This window comes from Rhinoderma darwinii, chromosome 1 (genome assembly GCF_050947455.1).
Source record: "Rhinoderma darwinii isolate aRhiDar2 chromosome 1, aRhiDar2.hap1, whole genome shotgun sequence".
NCBI lineage: Eukaryota > Metazoa > Chordata > Amphibia > Anura > Rhinodermatidae > Rhinoderma > Rhinoderma darwinii.
In genome coordinates, this window is record NC_134687.1 from 264,533,176 (window position 1) to 264,560,532 (window position 27,357).

Genomic DNA, 27,357 nt, shown 5'->3' on the forward strand with positions numbered 1-27,357 from the left:
CTATGGATTAAAGCATTTAATGTCAATGGCCATTCTAAGCTGAATGTCCCTGCTCTCGTCAGATCGCAGAAGTTACACAGCTTAAGGCCTCGCTAGTACCAGTGTGGGAGACTGTCTGGGAATCTGTGGTGCGGTTGCCTTTTTATTATGTCGTTTAGATTTTGTTTCACAATCGATTAAAAAGGACTATGGATTAAAGCATTTAATGTCAATGGCCATTCAAAGCTGAATGTGCCTGCTCTCGTCAGATCGCAGAAGTTACACAGCTTAAGGCCTCGCTAGTACCAGTGTGGGAGACTGTCTGGGAATCTGTGGTGCGGTTGACTTTTTATTATGTCGTTTAGATTTTGTTTCACAATAGATTAATTAGGACTATGGATTAAAGCATTTAACGTCAATGGCCATTCTAAGCTGAATGTGCCTGCTCTCGTCAGATCGCAGAAGTTACACAGCTTAAGGCCTCGCTAGTACCAGTGTGGGAGACTGTCTGGGAATCCGTGGTGCGGTTGAATTTTTATTATATCGTTTAGATTTTGTTTCACAATCGATTAAAAAGGACTATGGATTAAAGCATTTAATGTCAATGGCCATTCTAAGCTGAATGTCCCTGCTCTCGTCAGATAGCAGAAGTTACACAGCTTAAGGCCTCGCTAGTACCAGTGTGGGAGACTGTCTGGGAATCCGTGGTGCGGTTGAATTATTATTATGTCGTTTAGATTTTGTTTCACAATCGATTAAAAAGGACTATGGATTAAAGCATTAAATGTCAATGGCCATTCTAAGCTGAATGTCCCTTCTCTCGTCAGATCGCAGAAGTTACACAGCTTAAGGCCTCGCTAGTACCAGTGTGGGAGACTGTCTGGGAATCCGTGGTGTGTTTGGCTTTTTATTATGTTGTTTAGATTTTATTTCACAATAGATTAAATAGGACTATGGATTAAGGCTTTTAATGTCAATGGCCATTCTAAGCTGAATGTGCCTGCTCTCGTCAGATCGCAGAAGTTACACAACTTAAGGCCTCGCTAGTACCAGTGTCGGAGACTGTCTGGGAATCCGTGGTGCGGTTGAATTTTTATTATGTCGTTTAGATTTTGTTTCACAATCGATTAAAAAGGACTATGGATTAAAGCATTTAATGTCAATGGCCATTCTAAGCTGAATGTGCCTGCTCTTGTCAGATCGCAGAAGTTACACAGCTTAAGGCCTCGCTAGTACCAGTGTGGGAGACTGTCTGGGAATCCGTGGTGCGGTTGAATTTTTATTATGTCGTTTTAGATTTTGTTTCACAATCGATTAAAAAGGACTATGGATTAAAGCATTTAATTTCAATGGCCATTCTAAGCTGAATGTGCCTGCTCTCGTCAGATCGCAGAAGTTACACAGCTTAAGGCCTCGCTAGTACCAGTGTGGGAGACTGTCTGGGAATCCGTGGTGCGGTTGAATTTTTATTATGTCGTTTAGATTTTGTTTCACAATCGATTAAAAAGGACTATGGATTAAAGCATTTAATGTCAATGGCCATTCTAAGCTGAATGTGCCTGCTCTCGTCAGATCGCAGAAGTTACACAGCTTAAGGCCTCGCTAGTACCAGTGTGGGAGACTGTCTGGGAATCCGTGGTGCGGATGACTTTTTATTATGTCGTTTAGATTTTGTTTCACAATCGATTAAAAAGGACTATGGATTAAAGCATTTAATGTCAATGGCCATTCTAAGCTGAATGTCCCTGCTCTCGTCAGATAGCAGAAGTTACACAGCTTAAGGCCTCGCTAGTACCAGTGTGGGAGACTGTCTGGGAATCCGTGGTGCGGTTGACTTTTTATTATGTCGTTTAGATTTTGTTTCACAATAGATTAAATAGGACTATGGATTAAGGCTTTTAATGTCAATGGCCATTCTAAGCTGAATGTGCCTGCTCTCGTCAGATCGCAGAAGTTACACAGCTTAAGGCCTCGCTAGTACCGGTGTGGGAGACTGTCTGGGAATCCGTGGTTCGGTTGACTTTTTATTATGTTGTTTAGATTTTGTTTCACAATAGATTAAATAGGACTATGGATTAAGGCTTTTAATGTCAATGGCCATTCTAAGCTGAATGTGCCTGCTCTCGTCAGATCGCAGAAGTTACACAGCTTAAGGCCTCGCTAGTACCAGTGTGGGAGACTGTCTGGGAATCCGTGGTGTGGTTGACTTTTTATTATGTTGTTTAGATTTTGTTTCACAATAGATTAAATAGGACTATGGATTAAGGCTTTTAATGTCAATGGCCATTCTAAGCTGAATGTGCCTGCTCTCGTCAGATCGCAGAAGTTACACAGCTTAAGGCCTCGCTAGTACCGGTGTGGGAGACTGTCTGGGAATCCGTGGTTCGGTTGACTTTTTATTATGTCGTTTAGATTTTGTTTCACAATCGATTTAAAAGGACTATGGATTAAAGCATTTAATGTCAATGGCCATTCAAAGCTGAATGTCCCTGGTTTCGTCAGATCGCAGAAGTTACACAGCTTAAGCCCTCGCTAGTACCAGTGTGGGAGACTGTCTGGGAATCCGTGGTGCGGTTGACTTTTTATTATGTCGTTTAGATTTTGTTTCTCAAACGATTAAAAAGGACTATGGATTAAAGCATTTAATGTCAATGGCCATTCTAAGCTGAATGTGCCTGCTCTCGTCAGATCGCATAAGTTATACAGCTTAAGGCCTCGCTAGTACCAGTGTGGGAGTCTGTCTGGGAATACGTGGTGCGGTTGACTTTTTATTATGTTGTTTAGATTTTGTTTCACAATCGATTAAAAAGGACTATGGATTAAAGCATTTAATGTCAATGGCCATTCTAAGCTGAATGTGCCTGCTCTCGTCAGATCGCGGAAGTTACACAGCTTAAGGCCTCGCTAGTGTGGGAGACTGTCTGGGAATCCGTGGTGCGGTTGACTTTTTATTATGTCGTTTAGATTTTGTTTCACAATAGATTAAATAGGACTATGGATTAAAGCATTTAACGTCAATGGCCATTCTAAACTGAATGTGCCTGCTCTCGTCAGATCGCAGAAGTTACACAGCTTAAGCCCTCGCTAGTACCAGTGTGGGAGACTGTCTGGGAATCCGTGGTGCAGTTGAATTTTTATTATGTCGTTTAGATTTTGTTTCACAATCGATTAAAAAGGACTATGGATTAAAGCATTTAATGTCAATGGCCATTCTAAGCTGAATGTCCCTGCTCTCGTCAGATCGCAGAAGTTACACAGCTTAAGGCCTCGCTAGTACCAGTGTGGGAGACTGTCTGGGAATCCGTGGTGCGGTTGACTTTTTATTATGTCGTTTAGATTTTGTTTCACAATCGATTAAATAGGACTATGGATTAAAGCTTTTAATGTCAATGGCCATTCTAAGCTGAATGTGCCTGCTCTCGTCAGATCGCAGAAGTTACACAGCTTAAGGCCTCGCTAGTACCAGTGTGGGAGACTGTCTTGGAATCCGTGGTGCGGTTGACTTTTTATTATGTTGTTTAGATTTTGTTTCACAATCGATTAAAAAGGACTATGGATTAAAGCTTTTAACGTCAATGGCCATTCTAAGCTGAATGTACCTGCTCTCGTCAGATCGCAGAAGTTACACAGCTTAAGGCCTCGCTAGTACCAGTGTGGGAGACTGTCTGGGAATCCGTGGTGCGGTTCAATTCTTATTATGTCGTTTAGATTTTGTTTCACAATAGATTAAATAGGACTATGGATTAAGGCTTTTAAAGTCAATGGCCATTCTAAGCTGAATGTACCTGCTCTCGTCAGATCGCAGAAGTTACACAGCTTAAGGCCTCGCTAGTACCAGTGTGGGAGACTGTCTGGGAATCCGTGGTGCGGTTGACTTTTTATTATGTCGTTTAGATTTTGTTTCACAATCGATTAAAAGGACTATGGATTAAAGCATTTAATGTCAATGGCCATTCTAAGCTGAATGTGCCTGCTCTCGTCAGATCGCAGAAGTTACACAGCTTAAGGCCTCGCTAGTACCAGTGTGGGAGACTGTCTGGGAATCCGTGGTGCGGTTGACTTTTTATTATGTCGTTTAGATTTTGTTTCACAATCGATTAAAAAGCACTATGGATTAAAGCATTTAATGTCAATGGCCATTCTAAGCTGAATGTGCCTGCTCTCGTCAGATCGCAGAAGTTACACAGCTTAGGGCCTCGCTAGTACCAGTGTGGGAGACTGTCTGGGAATCCGTGGTGCGGTTGACTTTTTATTATGTTGTTTAGATTTTGTTTCACAATAGATTAAATAGGACTATGGATTAAGGCTTTTAATGTCAATGGCCATTCTAAGCTGAATGTGCCTGCTCTCGTCAGATCGCAGAAGTTACACAGCTTAAGGCCTCGCTAGTACCAGTGTGGGAGACTGTCTGGGAATCTGTGGTGCGGTTGACTTTTTATTATGTCGTTTAGATTTTGTTTCACAATCGATTAAAAAGGACTATGGATTAAAGCATTTAATGTCAATGGCCATTCTAAGCTGAATGTGCCTGCTCTCGTCAGATCGCAGAAGTTACACAGCTTAAGGCCTCGTTAGTACCAGTGTGGGAGACTGTCTGGGAATCCGTGGTGCGGTTGACTTTTTATTATGTCGTTTAGATTTTGTTTCACAATCGATTAAAAAGGACTATGGATTAAAGAATTTAATGTCAATGGCCATTCTAAGCTGAATGTGACTGCTCTCGTCAGATCGCAGAAGTTACTCAGCTTAAGGCATCGCTAGTACCAGTGTGGGAGACTGTCTGGGAATCCGTGGTGCGGTTGACTTTTTATTATGTCGTTTAGATTTTGTTTCACAATAGATTAAATAGGACTATGGATTAAAGCATTTAACGTCAATGGCCATTCTAAGCTGAATGTGCCTGCTCTCGTCAGATCGCAGAAGTTACACAGCTTAAGGCCTCGCTAGTATCAGTGTGGGAGACTGTCTGGGAATCCGTGGTGCGGTTGACTTTTTATTATGTCGTTTAGATTTTGTTTCACAATCGATTAAAAAGGACTATGGATTAAAGTATTTAATGTCAATGGCCATTCTAAGCTGAATGTGCCTCCTCTCGTCAGATCGCAGAAGTTACACTGCTTAAGGCCTCGATAGTACCAGTGTGGGAGACTGTCTGGGAATCCCTGGTGCGGTTGAATTTTTATTATGTTGTTTAGATTTTGTTTCACAATAGATTAAAAAGGACTATGGATTAAAGCATTTAATGTCAATGGCCATTCTAAGCTGAATGTCCCTGCTCTCGTCAGATCGCAGAAGTTACACAGCTTAAGGCATCGCTAGTACCAGTGTGGGAGACTGTCTGGGAATCCGTGGTGCGGTTGGCTTTTTATTATGTTGTTTAGATTTTGTTTCACAATAGATTAAATAGGACTATGGATTAAGGCTTTTAATGTCAATGGCCATTCTAAGCTGAATGTGCCTGCTCTCGTCATATCGCAGAAGTTACACAGCTTAAGGCCTCGCTAGTACTAGTGTGGGAGACTGTCTGGGAATCCGTGGTGCGGTTGACTTTTTATTATGTTGTTTAGATTTTGTTTCACAATAGATTAAATAGGACTATGGATTAAGGCTTTTAAAGTCAATGGCCATTCTAAGCTGAATGTGCCTGCTCTCGTCAGATCGCAGAAGTTACACAGCTTAAGGCCTCGCTAGTACCAGTGTGGGAGACTGTCTGGGAATCCGTGGTGCGGTTGGCTTTTTATTATGTTTTTTAGATTTTGTTTCACAATAGATTAAATAGGACTATGGATTAAGGCTTTTAATGTCAATGGCCATTCTAAGCTGAATGTGCCTGCTCTCGTCAGTTCGCAGAAGTTACACAGCTTAAGGCCTCGCTAGTACTAGTGTGGGAGACTGTCTGGGAATCCGTGGTGCGGTTGACTTTTTATTATGTCGTTTAGATTTTGTTTCACATTCGATTAAAAAGGACTATGGATTAAAGCATTTAATGTCAATGGCCATTCTAAGCTGAATGTGCCTGCTCTCGTCAGATCGCAGAAGTTACACAGCTTAAGGCCTCGCTAGTACCAGTGTGGGAGACTCTCTGGGAATCTGTGGTGCGGTTGACTTTTTATTATGTTGTTTAGATTATGTTTCACAATAGATTAAATAGGACTATGGATTAAGGCTTTTAAAGTCAATGGCCATTCTAAGCTGAATGTGCCTGCTCTCGTCAGATCGCAGAAGTTACACAGCTTAAGGCCTCGCTAGTACCAGTGTGGGAGACTGTCTGGGAATCCGTGGTGCGGTTGACTTTTTATTATGTCGTTTAGATTTTGTTTCACAATCGATTAAAAAGGACTATGGATTAAAGCATTTAATGTCAATGGCCATTCTAAGCTGAATGTGCCTGCTCTCGTTAGATCGCAGAAGTTAAACAGCTTAACGCCTCGCTAGTACCAGTGTGGGAGACTGTCTGGGAATCCGTGGTGCGGTTGACTTTTTATTATGTCGTTTAGATTTTGTTTCACAATCGATTAAAAAGGACTATGGATTAAAGCATTTAATGTCAATGGCCATTCTAAGCTGAATGTGCCTGCTCTCGTCAGATCGCAGAAGTTACACAGCTTAAGGCCTCGCTAGTACCAGTGTGGGAGACTGTCTGGGAATCCGTGGTGCGGTTGACTATTTATTATGTCGTTTAGATTTTGTTTCACAATCGATTAAAAAGGACTATGGATTAAAGCATTTAATGTCAATGGCCATTCTAAGCTGAATGTGCCTGCTCTCGTCAGATCGCAGAAGTTACACAGCTTAAGGCCTCGCTAGTACCAGTGTGGGAGACTGTCTGGGAATCCGTGGTGCGGTTGACTTTTTTTTATGTCGTTTAGATTTTGTTTCACAATCGATTAAAAAGGACTATGGATTAAAGCATTTAATGTCAATGGCCATTCTAAGCTGAATGTGCCTGCTCTCGTCAGATCGCAGAAGTTACACAGCTTAAGGCCTCGCTAGTACCAGTGTGGGAGACTCTCTGGGAATCTGTGGTGCGGTTGACTTTTTATTATGTTGTTTAGATTTTGTTTCACAATAGATTAAATAGGACTATGTTTTAAGGCTTTTAAAGTCAATGGCCATTCTAAGCTGAATGTGCCTGCTCTCGTCAGATCGCAGAAGTTACACAGCTTAAGGCCTCGCTAGAACCAGTGTGGGAGACTGTCTGGGAATCCGTGGTGCGGTTGACTTTTTATTATGTCGTTTAGATTTTGTTTCACAATCGATTAAAAAGGACTATGGATTAAAGCATTTAATGTCAATGGCCATTCTAAGCTGAATGTGCCTGCTCTCGTCAGATCGCAGAAGTTACACAGCTTAAGGCCTCGCTAGTACCAGTGTGGGAGACTGTCTGGGAATCCGTGGAGCGGTTGCCTTTTTATTATGTCGTTTAGATTTTGTTTCACAATCGATTAAAAAGGACTATGGATTAAAGCATTTAATGTGAATGGCCATTCTAAGCTGAATGTGCCTGCTCTCGTCAGATCGCAGAAGTTACACAGCTTAAGGCCTCGCTAGTACCAGTGTGGGAGACTGTCTGAGAATCCGTGGTGCGGTTGACTTTTTATTATGTCGTTTAGATTTTGTTTCACAATCGATTAAAAAGGACTATGGATTAAAGCATTTAATGTCAATGGCCATTCTAAGCTGAATGTGCCTGCTCTCGTCAGATCGCAGAAGTTACACAGCTTAAGGCCTCGCTAGTACCAGTGTGGGAGACTGTCTGGGAATCCGTGGTGCGGTTGACTTTTTTTTATGTCGTTTAGATTTTGTTTCACAATCGATTAAAAAGGACTATGGATTAAAGCATTCAATGTCAATGGCCATTCTAAGCTGAATGTGCCTGCTCTCGTCAGATTGCAGAAGTTACACAGCTTAAGGCCTCGCTAGTACCAGTGTGGGAGACTGTCTGGGAATCCGTGGTGCGGTTGACTTTTTATTATGTCGTTTAGATTTTGTTTCACAATAGATTAAATAGGACTATGGATTAAAGCATTTAACGTCAATGGCCATTCTAAGCTGAATGTGCCTGCTCTCGTCAGATCGCAGAAGTTACACAGCTTAAGGCCTCACCAGTACCAGTGTGGGAGACTGTCTGGGAATCCGTGGTGCGGTTGACTTTTTATTATGTCGTTTAGATTTTGTTTCACATTCGATTAAAAAGGACTATGGATTAAAACATTTAATGTCAATGGCCATTCTAAGCTGAATGTGCCTGCTCTCGTCAGATCGCAGAAGTTACACAGCTTAAGGCCTCGCTAGTACCAGTGTGGGAGACTCTCTGGGAATCTGTGGTGCGGTTGACTTTTTATTATGTTGTTTAGATTTTGTTTCACAATAGATTAAATAGGACTATGGATTAAGGCTTTTAAAGTCAATGGCCATTCTAAGCTGAATGTGCCTGCTCTCGTCAGATCGCAGAAGTTACACAGCTTAAGGCCTCGCTAGTACCAGTGTGGGAGACTGTCTGGGAATCCGTGGTGCGGTTGACTTTTTATTATGTCGTTTAGATTTTGTTTCACAATCGATTAAAAAGGACTATGGATTAAGGCTTTTAAAGTCAATGGCCATTCTAAGCTGAATGTGCCTGCTCTCGTCAGATCGCAGAAGTTACACAGCTTAAGGCCTCGCTAGTACCAGTGTGGGAGACTGTCTGGGAATCCGTGGTGCGGTTGACTTTTTATTATGTCGTTTAGATTTTGTTTCACAATCGATTAAAAAGGACTATGGATTAAAGCATTTAATGTCAATGGCCATTCTAAGCTGAATGTGCCTGCTCTCATCAGATCGCAGAAGTTACACAGCTTAAGGCCTGGCTAGTACCAGTGTGGGAGACTGTCTGGGAATCCGTGGTGCGGTTGACTTTTTATTATGTCGTTTAGATTTTGTTTCACAATAGATTAAATAGGACTATGGATTAAGGCTTTTAAAGTCAATGGCCATTTTAAGCTGAATGTGCCTGCTCTCGTCAGATCGCAGAAGTTACACAGCTTAATGCCTCGCTAGTACCAGTGTGGGAGACTGTCTGGGAATCCGTGGTGCCGTTGTCTTTTTATTATGTCGTTTAGATTTTGTTTCACAATAGATTAAATAGGACTATGGATTAAAGCATTTAACGTCAATGGCAATTCTAAGCTGAATGTGCCTGCTCTCGTCAGAACGCAGAAGTTACACAGCTTAAGGCCTCGCTAGTACCAGTGTGGGAGACAGTCTGGGAATCCGTGGTGCGGTTGACTTTTTATTATGTCGTTTAGATTTTGTTTCACAATAGATTAAATAGGACTATGGATTAAAGCATTTAACGTCAATGGCCATTCTAAGCTGAATGTGCCTGCTCTCGTCAGATCGCAGAAGTTACAGAGCTTAAGGCCTCACCAGTACCAGTGTGGGAGACTGTCTGGGAATCCGTGGTGCGGTTGACTTTTTATTATGTCGTTTAGATTTTGTTTCACAATAGATTAAATAGGACTATGGATTAAAGCATTTAACGTTAATGGCCATTCTTAGCTGAATGTGCCTGCTCTCGTCAGATCGCAGAAGTTACACAGGTTAAGGCCTTGCTAGTACCAGTGTGGGAGACTGTCTGGGAATATGTGGTGTGGTTGACTTTTTATTATGTCGTTTAGATTTTGTTTCACAATCGATTAAAAAGGACTATGGATTAAAGCACTTAATGTCAATGGCCATTCTCAGCTGAATGTGCCTGCTCTCGTCAGATTGCAGAAGTTACACAGCTTAAGGCCTCGCTAGTACCAGTGTGGGAGACTGTCTGGGAATCCGTGGTGCGGTTGACTTTTTATTATGTCGTTTAGATTTAGTTTCACAATAGATTAAATAGGACTATGGATTAAAGCATTTAACGTCAATGGCCATTCTAACCTGAATGTGCCTGCTCTCGTCAGATCGCAGAAGTTACACAGCTTAAGGCCTCGCTAGTACCAGTGTGGGAGACTGTCTGGGAATACGTGGTGTGGTTGACTTTTTATTATGTCGTTTAGATTTTGTTTCACAATCGATTAAAAAGGACTATGGATTAAAGCATTTAATGTCAATGGCCATTCTAAGCTGAATGTGCCTGCTCTCGTCAGATTGCAGAAGTTACACAGTTTAAGGCCTCACCAGTACCAGTGTGGGAGACTGTCTGGGAATCCGTGGTGCGGTTGACTTTTTATTATGTCGTTTAGATTTTGTTTCACATTCGATTAAAAAGGACTATGGATTAAAGCATTTAATGTCAATGGCCATTCTAAGCTGAATGTGCCTGCTCTCGTCAGATCGCAGAAGTTACACAGCTTAAGGCCTCGCTAGTACCAGTGTGGGAGACTCTCTGGGAATCTGTGGTGCGGTTGACTTTTTATTATTTTGTTTCACAATAGATTAAATAGGACTATAGATTAAGGCTTTTAAAGTCAATGGCCATTCTAAGCTGAATGTGCCTTCTCTCGTCAGATCGCAGAAGTTACACAGCTTAAGGCCTCGCTAGTACCAGTGTGGGAGACTGTCTGGGAATCCGTGGTGCGGTTGACTTTTTATTATGTCGTTTAGATTTAGTTTCACAATAGATTAAATAGGACTATGGATTAAAGCATTTAACGTCAATGGCCATTCTAACCTGAATGTGCCTGCTCTCGTCAGATCGCAGAAGTTACACAGCTTAAGGCCTCGCTAGTACCAGTGTGGGAGACTGTCTGGGAATACGTGGTGTGGTTGACTTTTTATTATGTCGTTTAGATTTTGTTTCACAATCGATTAAAAAGGACTATGGATTAAAGCATTTAATGTCAATGGCCATTCTAAGCTGAATGTGCCTGCTCTCGTCAGATTGCAGAAGTTACACAGTTTAAGGCCTCACCAGTACCAGTGTGGGAGACTGTCTGGGAATCCGTGGTGCGGTTGACTTTTTATTATGTCGTTTAGATTTTGTTTCACAATCGATTAAAAAGGACTATGGATTAAAGCATTTAATGTCAATGGCCATTCTAAGCTGAATGTGCCTGCTCTCGTCAGATCGCAGAAGTTACACAGCTTAAGGCCTCGCTAGTACTAGTGTGGGAGACTGTCTGGGAATCCGTGGTGCGGTTGACTTTTTATTATGTCGTTTAGATTTTGTTTCACAATCGATTAAAAAGGACTATGGATTAAAGCATTTAATGTCAATGGCCATTCTAAGCTGAATGTGCCTGCTCTCGTCAGATCGCAGAAGTTACACAGCTTAAGACGTCGCTAGTACCAGTGTGGGAGACTGTCTGGGAATCCGTGTTGCGGTTTACTTTTTATTATGTCGTTTAGATTTTGTTTCACAATCGATTAAAAAGGACTATGGATTAAAGCATTTAATGTCAATGGCCATTCTAAGCTGAATGTGCCTGCTCTCGTCAGATCGCAGAAGTTACACAGCTTAAAGCCTCGCTAGTACCAGTGTGGGAGACTGTCTGGGAATCCGGGGTGCGGTTGACTTTTTATTATGTCGTTTAGATTTTGTTTCACAATAGATTAAATAGGACTATGGATTAAAGCATTTAACGTCAATGGCCATTTTAAGCTGAATGTGCCTGCTCTCGTCAGTTTGCAGAAGTTACACAGCTTAAGGCCTCGCTAGTACCAGTGTGAGAGACTGTCTGGGAATCCGTGGTGCGGTTGACTTTTTATTATGTCGTTTAGATTTTGTTTCACATTCGATTAAAAAGGACTATGGATTAAAGCATTTAATGTCAATGGCCATTCTAAGCTGAATGTGCCTGCCCTCGTCAGATCGCAGAAGTTACACAGCTTAAGGCCTCGCTAGTACCAGTGTGGGAGACTCTCTGGGAATCTGTGGTGCGGTTGACTTTTTATTATGTTGTTTAGATTTTGTTTCACAATAGATTAAATAGGACTATGGATTAAGACTTTTAAAGTCAATGGCCATTCTAAGCTGAATGTGTCTGCTCTCGTCAGATCGCAGAAGTTACACAGCTTAAGGCCTCGCTAGAACCAGTGTGGGAGACTGTCTGGGAATCCGTGGTGCGGTTGACTTTTTATTATGTCGTTTAGATTTTGTTTTACAATCGATTAAAAAGGACTATGGATTAAAGCATTTAATGTCAATGCCCATTCTAAGCTGAATGTGCCTGCTCTCGTCAGATCGCAGAAGTTACACAGCTTAAGGCCTCGCTAGTACCAGTGTGGGAGACTGTCTGGGAATCCGTGGTGCGGTTGAATTTTTATTATGTCGTTTAGATTTTGTTTCACAATCGATTAAAAAGGACTATGGATTAAAGCATTTAATGTCAATGGCCATTCTAAGCTGAATGTGCCTGCTCTCGTCAGATCGCAGAAGTTACACAGCTTAAGGCCTCGCTAGTACCAGTGTGGGAGACTGACTGGGAATCCGTGGTGCGGTTGAATTTTTATTATGTCGTTTAGATTTTGTTTCACAATCGATTAAAAATGACTATGGATTAAAGCATTTAATGTCAATGGCTATTCTAAGCTGAATGTCCCTGCTCTGGTCAGATCGCAGAAGTTACACAGCTTAAGGCCTCGCTAGTACCAGTGTGGGAGACTGTCTGGGAATCCGTGTTGCGGTTGACTTTTTATTATGTTGTTTAGATTTTGTTTCACAATCGATTAAAAAGGACTATGGATTAAAGCATTTAATGTCAATGGCCATTCTAAGCTGAATGTGCCTGCTCTCGTCAGATCGCAGGAGTTACACAGCTTAAGGCCTCGCTAGTACCAGTGTGGGAGACTCTCTGGGAATCTGTGGTGCGGTTGACTTTTTATTATGTTGTTTAGATTTTGTTTCACAATAGATTAAATAGGACTATGGATTAAGGCTTTTAAAGTCAATGGCCATTCTAAGCTGAATGTGCCTGCTCTCGTCAGATCGCAGAAGTTACACAGCTTAAGGCCTCGCTAGAACCAGTGTGGGAGACTGTCTGGGAATCCGTGGTGCGGTTGCCTTTTTATTATGTCGTTTAGATTTTGTTTCACAATCGATTAAAAAGGACTATGGATTAAAGCATTTAATGTCAATGGCCATTCTAAGCTGAATGTGCCTGCTCTCGTCAGATCGCAGAAGTTACACAGCTTAAGGCCTCGCTAGTACCATTGTGGGAGACTGTCTGGGAATCCGTGGTGCGGTTGACTTTTTATTATGTCGTTTAGATTATGTTTCACAATCGATTAAAAAGGACTATGGATTAAAGCATTTAATGTCAATGGCCATTCTAAGCTGAATGTGCCTGCTCTCGTCAGATCGCAGAAGTTACACAGCTTAAGGCCTCGCTAGTACAATTGTGGGAGACTGTCTGGGAATCCGTGGTGCGGTTGACTTTTTATTATGTCGTTTAGATTTTGTTTCACAATCGATTAAAAAGGACTATGGATTAAAGCATTTAATGTCAATGGCCATTCTAAGCTGAATGTGCCTGCTCTCGTCAGATCGCAGAAGTTACTCAGCTTAAGGCCTCGCTAGTACCAGTGTGGGAGACTGTCTGGGAATCAGTGGTGCGGTTGACTTTTTATTATGTCGTTTAGATTTTGTTTCACAATCGATTAAAAAGGACTATGGATTAAAGCATTTAATGTCAATGGCCATTCTAAGCTGAATGTCCCTGCTCTCGTCAGATCGCAGAAGTTACTCAGCTTAAGGCCTCGCTAGTACCAGTGTGGGAGACTGTCTGGGAATCCGTGGTGCGGTTGACTTTTTATTATGTCGTTTAGATTTTGTTTCACAATCGATTAAAAAGGACTATGGATTAAAGCATTTAAAGTCAATGGCCGTTCTAAGCTGAACGTGCCTTCTCTCGTCAGATCGCAGAAGTTACACAGCTTAAGGCCTCGCTAGTACCAGTGTGGGAGACTGTCTGGGAATCCGTGGTGCGGTTGACTTTTTATTATGTCGTTTAGATTTTGTTTCACAATAGATTAAATAGGACTATGGATTAAAGCATTTAACGTCAATGGCCATTCTAAGCTGAATGTGCCTGCTCTCGTCAGATCGCAGAAGTTACACAGCTTAAGGCCTCGCTAGTACCAGTGTGGGAGACTCTCTGGGAATCTGTGGTGCGGTTGACTTTTTATTATGTTGTTTAGATTTTGTTTCACAATAGATTAAATAGGACTATGGATTAAGGCTTTTAAAGTCAATGGCCATTCTAAGCTAAATGTGCCTGCTCTCGTCAGATTGCAGAAGTTACACAGCTTAATGCCTCGCTAGTACCATTGTGGGAGACTGTCTGGGAATCCGTGGTGCGGTTGACTTTTTATTATGTCGTTTAGATTTTGTTTCACAATAGATTAAATAGGACCATGGATTAAAGCATTTAACGTCAATGGCCATTCTAAACTGAATGTGCCTGCTCTCGTCAGATCGCAGAAGTTACACAGCTTAAGGCCTCGCTAGTACCAGTGTGGGAGACTGTCTGGGAATCCGTGGTGCGGTTAACTTTTTATTATGTCGTTTAGATTTTGTTTCACAATCGATTAAAAAGGACTATGGATTAAAGCATTCAATGTCAATGGCCATTCTAAGCTGAATGTGCCTGCTCTCGTCAGATTGCAGAAGTTACACAGCTTAACGCCTCGCTAGTACCAGTGTGGGAGACTGTCTGGGAATCCGTGGTGCGGTTGACTTTTTATTATGTCGTTTAGATTTTGTTTCACAATAGATTAAATAGGACTATGGATTAAAGCATTTAACGTCAATGGCAATTCTAAGCTGAATGTGCCTGCTCTCGTCAGAACGCAGAAGTTACACAGCTTAAGGCCTCGCTAGTACCAGTGTGGGAGACAGTCTGGGAATCCGTGGTGCCGTTGACTTTTTATTATGTCGTTTAGATTTTGTTTCACAATAGATTAAATAGGACTATGGATTAAAGCATTTAATGTCAATGGCAATTCTAAGCTGAATGTGCCTGCTCTCGTCAGAACGCAGAAGTTACACAGCTTAAGGCCTCGCTAGTACCAGTGTGGGAGACAGTCTGGGAATCCGTGGTGCGGTTGACTTTTTATTATGTCGTTTAGATTTTGTTTCACAATTGATTAAAAAGGACTATGGATTAAAGCATTTAACGTCAATTGCCATTCTAAGCTGAATGTGCCTGCTCTCGTCAAATCGCAGAAGTTACACAGCTTAAGGCCTCGCTAGTACCAGTGTGGGAGACTGTCTGGGAATCCGTGGTGCGGTTGACCTTTTATTATGTTGTTTAGATTTTGTTTCACAATAGATTAAATAGGACTTTGGATTAAAGCATTTAACGTCAATGGCCATTCTAAGCTGAATTTGCCTTCTCTCGTTAGAACGCAGAAGTTACACAGCTTAACGCCTCGCTAGTACCAGTGTGGGAGACTGTCTGGGAATCCGTGGTGCGGTTGACTTTTTATTATGTTTTTTAGATTTTGTTTCACAATAGATTAAATAGGACTATGGATTAAAGCATTTAACATCAATGGCCATTCTAAGCTGAATGTGCCTGCTCTCGTCAGATCGCAGAAGTTACACAGCTTAAGGCCTCGCTAGTACCAGTGTGGGAGACTGTCTGGGAATCCGTGGTGCGGTTGACTTTTTATTATGTTGTTTAGATTTTGTTTCATAATAGATTAAATAGGACTTTGGATTAAAGCATTTAACGTCAATGGCCATTCTAAGTTGAAATTGCCTTCTCTCGTTAGAACGCAGAAGTTACACAGCTTAACGCCTCGCTAGTACCAGTGTGGGAGACTGTCTGGGAATCCGTGGTGCGGTTGATTTTTTATTATGTCGTTTAGATTTTGTTTCACAATAGATTAAATAGGACTATGGATTAAAGCATTTAACGTCAATGGCCATTCTAAGCTGAATGTGCCTGCTCTCGTCAGAACACAGAAGTTACACAGCTTAAGGCCTCGCTAGTACCAGTGTGGGAGAGTGTCTGGGAATCCGTGGTGCGGTTGAATTTTTATTATGTCGTTTAGATTTTGTTTCACAATCGATTAAAAAGGACTATGGATTAAGGCATTTAATGTCAATGGCCATTCTAAGCTGAATGTCCCTGCTCTCATCAGATCGCAGAAGTTACACAGCTTAAGGCCTCGCTAGTACCAGTGTGGGAGACTGTCTGGGAATCCGTGGTGCGGTTGAATTTTTATTATGTCGTTTAGATTTTGTTTCACAATAGATTAAATAGGACTATGGATTAAAGCATTTAACGTCAATGGCCATTCTAAGCTGAATGTGCCTCCTCTCGTCAGATCGCAGAAGTTACACAGCTTAAGGCCTCGCTAGTACCAGTGTGGGAGACTCTCTGGGAATCTGTGGTGCGGTTGACTTTTTATTATGTTGTTTAGATTTTGTTTCACAATAGATTAAATAGGACTATGGATTAAGGCTTTTAAAGTCAATGGCCATTCTAAGCTGAATGTGCCTGCTCTCGTCAGATCGCAGAAGTTACACAGCTTAAGGCCTCGCTAGTACCAGTGTGGGAGACTGTCTGGGAATCCGTGGTGCGGTTGACTTTTTATTATGTCGTTTAGATTTTGTTTCACAATCGATTAAAAAGGACTATAGATTAAAGCATTTAATGTCAATGGCCATTCTAAGCTGAATGTGCCTGCTCTCGTTAGATCGCAGAAGTTACACAGCTTAACGCCTCGCTAGTACCAGTGTGGGAGACTGTCTGGGAATCCGTGGTGCGGTTGACTTTTTATTATGTCGTTTAGATTTTGTTTCACAATAGATTAAATAGGACTATGGATTAAAGCATTTAACGTCAATGGCCATTCTAAGCTGAATGTGCCTGCTCTCGTCAGATCGCAGAAGTTACACAGCTTAAGGCCTCGCTAGTACCAGTGTGGGAGACTGTCTGGGAATCCGTGGTGCGGTTGAATTTTTATTATGTCGTTTAGATTTTGTTTCACAATCGATTAAAAAGGACTATGGATTAAAGCATATAATGTCAATGGCCATTCTAAGCTGAATGTCCCTGCTCTCGTCAGATCGCAGAAGTTACACAGCTTAAGGCCTCGCTAGTACCAGTGTGGGAGACTGTCTGGGAATCCGTGGTGCGGTTGACTTTTTATTATGTCGTTTAGATTTTGTTTCACAATCGATTAAAAAGGACTATGGATTAAAGCATTTAATGTCAATGGCCATTCTAAGCTGAATGTGCCTGCTCTCGTCAGATCGCAGAAGTTACTCAGCTTAAGGCCTCGCTAGTACCAGTGTGGGAGACTGTCTGGGAATCCGTGGAGCGGTTGACTTTTTATTATGTCGTTTAGATTTTGTATCACAATCGATTAAAAAGGACTATGGATTAAAGCATTTAATGTCAATGGCCATTCTAAGCTGAATGTGCCTGCTCTCGTCAGATCGCAGAAGTTACTCAGCTTAAGGCCTCGCTAGTACCAGTGTGGGAGACTGTCTGGGAATCCGTGGTGCGGTTGACTTTTTATTATGTCGTTTAGATTTTGTTTCACAATCGATTAAAAAGGACTATGGATTAAAGCATTTAATGTCAATGGCCATTCTAAGCTGAATGTGCCTGCTCTCGTCAGATCGCAGAAGTTACACAGCTTAAGGCCTCGCTAGTACCAGTGTGGGAGACTCTCTGGGAATCTGTGGTGTGGTTGACTTTTTATTATGTTGTTTAGATTTTGTTTCACAATAGATTAAATAGGACTATGGATTAAGGCTTTTAATGTCTATGGCCATTCTAAGCTGAATGTGCCTGCTTTCGTCAGATCGCAGAAGTTACACAGTTTAAGGCCTCGCTAGTACCAGTGTGGGAGACTGACTGGGAATCCGTGGTGCGGATGACTTTTTATTATGTCGTTTAGATTTTGTTTCACAATCGATTAAAAAGGACTATGGATTAAAGCATTTAATGTCAATGGCCATTCTAAACTGAATGTGCCTGCTCTCGTTAGATCGCAGAAGTTACACAGCTTAACGCCTCGCTAGTACCAGTGTGGAAGACTGTCTGGGAATGCGTGGTGCGGTTGACTTTTTATTATGTCGTTTAGATTTTGTTTCACAATAGATTAAATAGGACTATGGATTAAAGCCTTTAACGTCAATGGCCATTCTAAGCTGAATGTGCCTGCTCTCGTCAGATCGCAGAAGTTACACAGCTTAAGGCCTCGCTAGTACCAGTGTGGGAGACTGTCTGGGAATCCGTGGTGCGGTTGACTTTTTATTATGTCGTTTAGATTTTGTTTCACAATAGATTAAATAGGACTATGGATTAAAGCATTTGACGTCAATGGCCATTCTAAGCTGAATGTGCCTGCTCTCGTCAGATCGCAGAAGTTACACAGCTTAAGGCCTCGCTAGTACCAGTGAGGGAGACTGTCTGGGAATCCGTGGTGTGGTTGAATTTTTATTGTCGTTTAGATTTTGTTTCACAATAGATTAAATAGGACTATGGATTAAAGCATTTAACGTCAATGGCCATTCTAAGCTGAATGTGCCTGCTCTCGTCAGATCGCAGAAGTTACACAGCTTAAGGCCTCGCTAGTACCAGTGTGGGAGACTGTCTGGGAATCCGTGGTGCGGTTGACTTTTTATTATGTCGTTTAGATTTTGTTTCACATTCGATTAAAAAGGACTATGGATTAAATTATTTAATGTCAATGGCCGTTCTAAGCTGAATGTGCCTGCTCTCGTCAGATCGCAGAAGTTACACAGCTTAAGGCCTCGCTAGTACCAGTGTGGGAGACTCTCTGGGAATCTGTGGTGCGGTTGACTTTTTATTATGTTGTTTAGATTTTGTTTCACAATAGATTAAATAGGACTATGGATTAAGGCTTTTAAAGTCAATGGCCATTCTAAGCTGAATGTGCCTGCTCTCGTCAGATCGCAGAAGTTACACAGCTTAAGGCCTCGCTAGTACCAGTGTGGGAGACTGTCTGGGAATCCGTGGTGCGGTTGACTTTTTATTATGTCGTTTAGATTTTGTTTCACAATCGATTAAAAAGGACTATGGATTAAACCATTTAATGTCAATCGCCATTCTAAGCTGAATGTGCCTGCCCTCGTCAGATCGCAGAAGTTACAAAGCTTAAGGCCTCGCTAGTACCAGTGTGGGAGACTGTCTGGGAATCCGTGGTGCGGTTAACTTTTTATTATGTCGTTTAGATTTTGTTTCACAATCGATTAAAAAGGACTATGGATTAAAGCATTTAACGTCAATGGCCATTCTAAGCTGAATGTGCCTGCTCTCGTCAGATCGCAGAAGTTACACAGCTTAAGGCCTCGCTAGTACCAGTGTGGGAGACTCTCTGGGAATACGTGGTGCGGTTGACTTTTTATTATGTCGTTTAGATTTTGTTTCACAATCGATTAAAAAGGACTATGGATTAAAGCATTTAATGTCAATGGCCATTCTAAGCTGAATGTGCCTGCTCTCGTCAGATCGCAGAAGTTACACAGCTTAAGGCCTCGCTAGTACCAGTGTGGGAGACTGTCTGGGAATCCGTGGTGCGGTTGACTTTTTATTATGTCGTTTAGATTTTGTTTCACAATCGATTAAAAAGGACTATGGATTATAGCATTTAAAGTCAATGGCCATTCTAAGCTGAATGTGCCTGCTCTCGTCAGATCGCAGAAGTTACACAGCTTAAGGCCTCGCTAGTACCAGTGTGGGAGACTCTCTGGGAATCTGTGGTGCGGTTGACTTTTTATTATGTTGTTTAGATTTTGTTTCACAATAGATTAAATAGGACTATGGATTAAGGCTTTTAAAGTCAATGGCCATTCTGAGCTGAATGTGCCTGCTCTCGTCAGATCGCAGAAGTTACACAGCTTAAGGCCTCGCTAGTACCAGTGTGGGAGACTGTCTGGGAATCCGTGGTGCAGTTGACTTTTTATTATGTCGTTTAGATTTTGTTTCACAATCGATTAAAAAGGACTATGGATTAAAGCATTTAATGTCAATGGCCATTCTAAGCTGAATGTGCCTGCTCTCGTTAGATCGCAGAAGTTACACAGCTTAACGCCTCGCTAGTACCAGTGTGGGAGACTGTCTGGGAATCCGTGGTGCGGTTGACTTTTTATTATGTCGTTTAGATTTTGTTTCACAATAGATTAAATAGGACTATGGATTAAAGCATTTAACGTCAATGGCCATTCTAAGCTGAATGTGCCTGCTCTCGTCAGATCGCAGAAGTCACACAGCTTAAGGCCTCGCTAGTACCAGTGTGGGAGACTGTCTGGGAATCCGTGGTGCGGTTGACTTTTTATTATGTCGTTTAGATTTTGTTTCACAATCGATTAAAAAGAACTATGGATTAAAGCATTTAACGTCAATGGCCATTCTAAGCTGAATGTGCCTGCTTTCGTTAGATCGCAGAAGTTACACAGCTTAACGCCTCGCTAGTACCAGTGTGGGAGACTGTCTGGGAATCCGTGGTGCGGTTGACTTTTTATTATGTCGTTTAGATTTTGTTTCACAATCGATTAAAAAGGACTATGGATTAAAGCATTTAATGTCAATGGCCATTCTAAGCTGAATGTGCCTGCTCTCGTCAGATCGCAGAAGTTACACAGCTTAAGGCCTCGCTAGTACCAGTGTGGGAGACTGTCTGGGAATCCGTGGTGCGGTTGACTTTTTATTATGTCGTTTAGATTTTGTTTCACAATCGATTAAAAAGGACTATGGATTAAAGCATTTAATGTCAATGGCCATTCTAAGCTGAATGTGCCTGCTCTCGTCAGATCGCAGAAGTTACACAGCTTAAGGCCTCGCTAGTACCAGTGTGGGAGACTGTCTGGGAATCCGTGGTGCGGTTGACTTTTTATTATGTCGTTTAGATTTTGTTTCACAATCGATTAAAAAGGACTATGGATTAAAGCATTCAATGTCAATGGCCATTCTAAGCTGAATGTGCCTTCTCTCGTCAGATTGCAGAAGTTACACAGCTTAAGGCCTCGCTAGTACCAGTGTGGGAGACTGTCTGGGAATCCGTGGTGCGGTTGACTTTTTATTATGTCGTTTAGATTTTGTTTCACAATAGATTAAATAGGACTATGGATTAAAGCATTTAACGTCAATGGCAATTCTAAGCTGAATGTGCCTGCTCTCGTCAGAACGCAGAAGTTACACAGCTTAAGGCCTCGCTAGTACCAGTGTGGGAGACAGTCTGGGAATCCGTGGTGCGGTTGACTTTTTATTATGTTGTTTAGATTTTGTTTCACAATAGATTAAATAGGACTTTGGATTAAGGCTTTTAATGTCAATGGCCATTCTAAGCTGAATTTGCCTGCTCTCGTTAGATCGCAGAAGTTACACAGCTTAAGGCCTCGCTAGTACCAGTGTGGGAGAGTGTCTGGGAATCCGTGGTGCGGTTGCATTTTTATTATGTCGTTTAGATTTTGTTTCACAATAGATTAAATAGGACTATGGATTAAAGCATTTAACGTCAATGGCCATTCTAAGCTGAATGTGCCTGCTCTCGTCAGATCGCAGAAGTTACACAGCTTAAGGCCTCGCTAGTACCAGTGTGGGAGACTCTCTGGGAATCTGTGGTGCGGTTGACTTTTTATTATGTTGTTTAGATTTTGTTTCACAATAGATTAAATAGGACTATGGTTTAAGGCTTTTAAAGTCAATGGCCATTCTAAGCTGAATGTGCCTGCTCTCTTCAGATCGCAGAAGTTACACAGCTTAAGGCCTCGCTAGTACCAGTGTGGGAGACTGTCTGGGAATCCGTGGTGCGGTTGACTTTTTATTATGTCGTTTAGATTTTGTTTCACAATCGATTAAAAAGGACTATAGATTAAAGCATTTAATGTCAATGGCCATTCTAAGCTGAATGTGCCTGCTCTCGTTAGATCGCAGAAGTTACACAGCTTAACGCCTCGCTAGTACCAGTGTGGGAGACTGTCTGGGAATCCGTGGTGCGGTTGACTTTTTATTATGTCGTTTAGATTTTGTTTCACAATAGATTAAATAGGACTATGGATTAAAGCATTTAACGTCAAAGGCCATTCTAAGCTGAATGTGCCTGCTCTCGTCAGATTGCAGAAGTTACACAGCTTAAGGCCTCGCTAGTACCAGTGTGGGAGACTGTCTGGGAATACGTGGTGCGGTTGACTTTTTATTATGTCGTTTAGATTTTGTTTCACAATCGATTAAAAAGGACTATGGATTAAAGCATTTAATGTCAATGGCCATTCTAAGCTGAATGTTCCTGCTCTCGTCAGATCGCAGAAGTTACACAGCTTAAGGCCTCGCTAGTACCAGTGTGGGAGACTGTCTGGGAATCCGTGGTGCGGTTGACTTTTTATTATGTCGTTTAGATTTTGTTTCACAATCGATTAAAAAGGACTATGGATTATAGCATTTAATGTCAATGGCCATTCTAAGCTGAATGTGCCTGCTCTCGTCAGATCGCAGAAGTTACACAGCTTAAGGCCTCGCTAGTACCAGTGTGGGAGACTCTCTGGGAATCTGTGGTGCGGTTGACTTTTTATTATGTTGTTTAGATTTTGTTTCACAATAGATTAAATAGGACTATGGATTAAGGCTTTTAAAGTCAATGGCCATTCTGAGCTGAATGTGCCTGCTCTCGTCAGATCGCAGAAGTTACACAGCTTAAGGCCTCGCTAGTACCAGTGTGGGAGACTGTCTGGGAATCCGTGGTGCAGTTGACTTTTTATTATGTCGTTTAGATTTTGTTTCACAATCGATTAAAAAGGACTATGGATTAAAGCATTTAATGTCAATGGCCATTCTAAGCTGAATGTGCCTGCTCTCGTTAGATCGCAGAAGTTACACAGCTTAACGCCTCGCTAGTACCAGTGTGGGAGACTGTCTGGGAATCCGTGGTGCGGTTGACTTTTTATTATGTCGTTTAGATTTTGTTTCACAATAGATTAAATAGGACTATGGATTAAAGCATTTAACGTCAATGGCCATTCTAAGCTGAATGTGCCTGCTCTCGTCAGATCGCAGAAGTCACACAGCTTAAGGCCTCGCTAGTACCAGTGTGGGAGACTGTCTGGGAATCCGTGGTGCGGTTGACTTTTTATTATGTCGTTTAGATTTTGTTTCACAATAGATTAAATAGGACTATGGATTAAAGCATTTAACGTCAATGGCCATTCTAAGCTGAATGTGCCTGCTCTCGTCAGATCGCAGAAGTCACACAGCTTAAGGCCTCGCTAGTACCAGTGTGGGAGACTGTCTGGGAATCCGTGGTGCGGTTGACTTTTTATTATGTCGTTTAGATTTTGTTTCACAATCGATTAAAAAGAACTATGGATTAAAGCATTTAACGTCAATGGCCATTCTAAGCTGAATGTGCCTGCTTTCGTTAGATCGCAGAAGTTACACAGCTTAACGCCTCGCTAGTACCAGTGTGGGAGACTGTCTGGGAATCCGTGGTGCGGTTGACTTTTTATTATGTCGTTTAGATTTTGTTTCACAATCGATTAAAAAGGACTATGGATTAAAGCATTTAATGTCAATGGCCATTCTAAGCTGAATGTGCCTGCTCTCGTCAGATCGCAGAAGTTACACAGCTTAAGGCCTCGCTAGTACCAGTGTGGGAGACTGTCTGGGAATCCGTGGTGCGGTTGACTTTTTATTATGTCGTTTAGATTTTGTTTCACAATCGATTAAAAAGGACTATGGATTAAAGCATTTAATGTCAATGGCCATTCTAAGCTGAATGTGCCTGCTCTCGTCAGATCGCAGAAGTTACACAGCTTAAGGCCTCGCTAGTACCAGTGTGGGAGACTGTCTGGGAATCCGTGGTGCGGTTGACTTTTTATTATGTCGTTTAGATTTTGTTTCACAATCGATTAAAAAGGACTATGGATTAAAGCATTCAATGTCAATGGCCATTCTAAGCTGAATGTGCCTTCTCTCGTCAGATTGCAGAAGTTACACAGCTTAAGGCCTCGCTAGTACCAGTGTGGGAGACTGTCTGGGAATCCGTGGTGCGGTTGACTTTTTATTATGTCGTTTAGATTTTGTTTCACAATAGATTAAATAGGACTATGGATTAAAGCATTTAACGTCAATGGCAATTCTAAGCTGAATGTGCCTGCTCTCGTCAGAACGCAGAAGTTACACAGCTTAAGGCCTCGCTAGTACCAGTGTGGGAGACAGTCTGGGAATCCGTGGTGCGGTTGACTTTTTATTATGTTGTTTAGATTTTGTTTCACAATAGATTAAATAGGACTTTGGATTAAGGCTTTTAATGTCAATGGCCATTCTAAGCTGAATTTGCCTGCTCTCGTTAGATCGCAGAAGTTACACAGCTTAACGCTTCGCTAGTACCAGTGTGGGAGACTGTCTGGGAATCCGTGGTGCGGTTGACTTTTTATTATGTCGTTTAGATTTTGTTTCACAATTGATTAAAAAGGACTATGGATTAAAGCATTTAACGTCAATGGCCATTCTAAGCTGAATGTGCCTGCTCTCGTCAGAACGCAGAAGTTACACAGCTTAAGGCCTCGCTAGTACCAGTGTGGGAGAGTGTCTGGGAATCCGTGGTGCGGTTGCATTTTTATTATGTCGTTTAGATTTTGTTTCACAATAGATTAAATAGGACTATGGATTAAAGCATTTAACGTCAATGGCCATTCTAAGCTGAATGTGCCTGCTCTCGTCAGATCGCAGAAGTTACACAGCTTAAGGCCTCGCTAGTACCAGTGTGGGAGACTCTCTGGGAATCTGTGGTGCGGTTGACTTTTTATTATGTTGTTTAGATTTTGTTTCACAATAGATTAAATAGGACTATGGTTTAAGGCTTTTAAAGTCAATGGCCATTCTAAGCTGAATGTGCCTGCTCTCTTCAGATCGCAGAAGTTACACAGCTTAAGGCCTCGCTAGTACCAGTGTGGGAGACTGTCTGGGAATCCGTGGTGCGGTTGACTTTTTATTATGTCGTTTAGATTTTGTTTCACAATCGATTAAAAAGGACTATAGATTAAAGCATTTAATGTCAATGGCCATTCTAAGCTGAATGTGCCTGCTCTCGTTAGATCGCAGAAGTTACACAGCTTAACGCCTCGCTAGTACCAGTGTGGGAGACTGTCTGGGAATCCGTGGTGCGGTTGACTTTTTATTATGTCGTTTAGATTTTGTTTCACAATAGATTAAATAGGACTATGGATTAAAGCATTTAACGTCAAAGGCCATTCTAAGCTGAATGTGCCTGCTCTCGTCAGATTGCAGAAGTTACACAGCTTAAGGCCTCGCTAGTACCAGTGTGGGAGACTGTCTGGGAATACGTGGTGCGGTTGACTTTTTATTATGTCGTTTAGATTTTGTTTCACAATCGATTAAAAAGGACTATGGATTAAAGCATTTAATGTCAATGGCCATTCTAAGCTGAATGTTCCTGCTCTCGTCAGATCGCAGAAGTTACACAGCTTAAGGCCTCGCTAGTACCAGTGTGGGAGACTGTCTGGGAATCCGTGGTGCGGTTGACTTTTTATTATGTCGTTTAGATTTTGTTTCACAATCGATTAAAAAGGACTATGGATTATAGCATTTAATGTCAATGGCCATTCTAAGCTGAATGTGCCTGCTCTCGTCAGATCGCAGAAGTTACACAGCTTAAGGCCTCGCTAGTACCAGTGTGGGAGACTCTCTGGGAATCTGTGGTGCGGTTGACTTTTTATTATGTTGTTTAGATTTTGTTTCACAATAGATTAAATAGGACTATGGATTAAGGCTTTTAAAGTCAATGGCCATTCTGAGCTGAATGTGCCTGCTCTCGTCAGATCGCAGAAGTTACACAGCTTAAGGCCTCGCTAGTACCAGTGTGGGAGACTGTCTGGGAATCCGTGGTGCAGTTGACTTTTTATTATGTCGTTTAGATTTTGTTTCACAATCGATTAAAAAGGACTATGGATTAAAGCATTTAATGTCAATGGCCATTCTAAGCTGAATGTGCCTGCTCTCGTTAGATCGCAGAAGTTACACAGCTTAACGCCTCGCTAGTACCAGTGTGGGAGACTGTCTGGGAATCCGTGGTGCGGTTGACTTTTTATTATGTCGTTTAGATTTTGTTTCACAATAGATTAAATAGGACTATGGATTAAAGCATTTAACGTCAATGGCCATTCTAAGCTGAATGTGCCTGCTCTCGTCAGATCGCAGAAGTCACACAGCTTAAGGCCTCGCTAGTACCAGTGTGGGAGACTGTCTGGGAATCCGTGGTGCGGTTGCCTTTTTATTATGTCGTTTAGATTTTGTTTCACAATCGATTAAAAAGAACTATGGATTAAAGCATTTAACATCAATGGCCATTCTAAGCTGAATGTGCCTTCTCTCGTCAGATCGCAGAAGTTACACAGCTTAAGGCCTCACCAGTACCAGTGTGGGAGACTGTCTGGGAATCCGTGGTGCGGTTGACTTTTTATTATGTTGTTTAGATTTTGTTTCACAATAGATTAAATAGGACTTTGGATTAAGGCTTTTAATGTCAATGGCCATTCTAAGCTGAATTTGCCTTCTCTCGTTAGATCGCAGAAGTTACACAGCTTAACGCTTCGCTAGTACCAGTGTGGGAGACTGTCTGGGAATCCGTGGTGCGGTTGACTTTTTATTATGTCGTTTAGATTTTGTTTCACAATTGATTAAAAAGGACTATGGATTAAAGCATTTAACGTCAATGGCCATTCTAAGCTGAATGTGCCTGCTCTCGTCAGAACGCAGAAGTTACACAGCTTAAGGCCTCGCTAGTACCAGTGTGGGAGAGTGTCTGGGAATCCGTGGTGCGGTTGCATTTTTATTATGTCGTTTAGATTTTGTTTCACAATAGATTAAATAGGACTATGGATTAAGGCTTTTAAAGTCAATGGCCATTCTGAGCTGAATGTGCCTGCTCTCGTCAGATCGCAGAAGTTACACAGCTTAAGGCCTCGCTAGTACCAGTGTGGGAGACTGTCTGGGAATCCGTGGTGCAGTTGACTTTTTATTATGTCGTTTAGATTTTGTTTCACAATCGATTAAAAAGGACTATGGATTAAAGCATTTAATGTCAATGGCCATTCTAAGCTGAATGTGCCTGCTCTCGTTAGATCGCAGAAGTTACACAGCTTAACGCCTCGCTAGTACCAGTGTGGGAGACTGTCTGGGAATCCGTGGTGCGGTTGACTTTTTATTATGTCGTTTAGATTTTGTTTCACAATAGATTAAATAGGACTATGGATTAAAGCATTTAACGTCAATGGCCATTCTAAGCTGAATGTGCCTGCTCTCGTCAGATCGCAGAAGTCACACAGCTTAAGGCCTCGCTAGTACCAGTGTGGGAGACTGTCTGGGAATCCGTGGTGCGGTTGACTTTTTATTATGTCGTTTAGATTTTGTTTCACAATCGATTAAAAAGAACTATGGATTAAAGCATTTAACGTCAATGGCCATT

The 27,357-nt window shown here is 41.8% G+C and overlaps 6 pseudogenes; all 6 read left to right on the forward strand.

The window, feature by feature from the left end:
• Positions 1 to 3,737: 3,737 nt before the first annotated feature.
• LOC142703241 (5S ribosomal RNA) lies at positions 3,738 to 3,853 on the forward strand (annotated as a pseudogene).
• A 627-nt stretch (positions 3,854 to 4,480) lies between these two features.
• Positions 4,481 to 4,596, forward strand: LOC142708922 (5S ribosomal RNA; annotated as a pseudogene).
• A 999-nt stretch (positions 4,597 to 5,595) lies between these two features.
• Positions 5,596 to 5,713, forward strand: LOC142708483 (5S ribosomal RNA; annotated as a pseudogene).
• Positions 5,714 to 8,943: 3,230 nt separating this feature from the next.
• Positions 8,944 to 9,061, forward strand: LOC142705190 (5S ribosomal RNA; annotated as a pseudogene).
• Positions 9,062 to 14,699: 5,638 nt separating this feature from the next.
• On the forward strand, positions 14,700 to 14,816 carry LOC142703334 (5S ribosomal RNA; annotated as a pseudogene).
• Positions 14,817 to 19,161: 4,345 nt separating this feature from the next.
• Positions 19,162 to 19,277, forward strand: LOC142709132 (5S ribosomal RNA; annotated as a pseudogene).
• The last annotated feature ends 8,080 nt before the right edge of the window (positions 19,278 to 27,357 follow it).